Genomic DNA, 849 nt, shown 5'->3' on the forward strand with positions numbered 1-849 from the left:
CACACATCCACCTGGTTGTCTTTGCAGTTGTTAAATGAGGAGGACACGTAGCCCAACAGTCTGCCGGTGGTTGGCCAGAGTTGGGAGCAGGACTCAAGTCCCTTCTTTCCCTGGGTGTGGGTTTCCCCATTGTGTTAAACAGAAACATCTCCACACCCTTCATCAGTGGACCAGACTCCTTGGAAGTCATCTGAAAGCCTGTGTGTTGCAGGTACTGTGCCGAGTTATGGTGACCAGCCTTCTCTGGCTTGGGATGGCATTTGCAGGTGGTTGGAGAGGAAGTGTGAAGATTGGACTCTGGGGGCTTGAATGTGTCCGGCCTACCTTATATTGCCCTGCCACTTGGAGAGGGAGCTGATTCATAAGGGGCAAATGTTCACGTTAGTTAATAGATGTTTATTCACTTGTGGAGAGAGTGTTTGCTTCCAAGCAGAGTAGATGATTATTTATGCAGAACCGGATCTAACTGGTGGCACTGACAGCATGTTGACTGGGAAGGTGAGTGGCTGGTACCAGAGCTTGCCGTTTGTTTTTCATTGTTTGCTCTGGTTTCTATGCCTTCTGAGGTCATCCACTTGCACACTGAGATGTGTGTCTAAACAGGCTTTTCAGTGTTCTCCTTTGAACTTGAATGGTGATGTTCTTGATTTTTCAGAAAAAGGGGCTTCTGGAAGGTCGGACGGTAAGTTCTTTGTTTTGGATGCTTACTTCCCTGCTCTGAGGAGCTACTATTGTTGTACTGGGATCTTTTTGTTTGTTGCCTTGGCTGTGTTTTCCAGACCTTTCTTCGGAGGTGCCTCTGGGTGGACTCACCCTCCACCTTTCAGTGAGCAGCTGAGTGTGCCGAGG

General features: G+C 48.6%; 1 protein-coding gene across 2 annotated transcripts in view; it reads left to right on the forward strand.

The window, feature by feature from the left end:
• LOC101643983 (protein FAM107B) overlaps nt 1-849 on the forward strand; it is a 331,769-nt gene that overhangs the window by 277,853 nt on the left and 53,067 nt on the right. The window contains exon 1 of one of the 2 annotated variants that reach the window (XM_045285625.1): nt 573-682. The exons of the other annotated variant lie outside the window; for it this stretch is intronic. The gene's annotated coding sequence lies outside the window, so the exon portion shown is untranslated. Of the gene's footprint in view, nt 1-572; nt 683-849 lie in introns of those variants that run through there. 2 annotated transcript variants of the gene reach the window in all.

The sequence above is a fragment of the Echinops telfairi genome, unplaced genomic scaffold, assembly GCF_000313985.2.
Source record: "Echinops telfairi isolate 266 unplaced genomic scaffold, ASM31398v2 ScPeMD7_7474;HRSCAF=8512, whole genome shotgun sequence".
Taxonomy (NCBI): domain Eukaryota; kingdom Metazoa; phylum Chordata; class Mammalia; order Afrosoricida; family Tenrecidae; genus Echinops; species Echinops telfairi.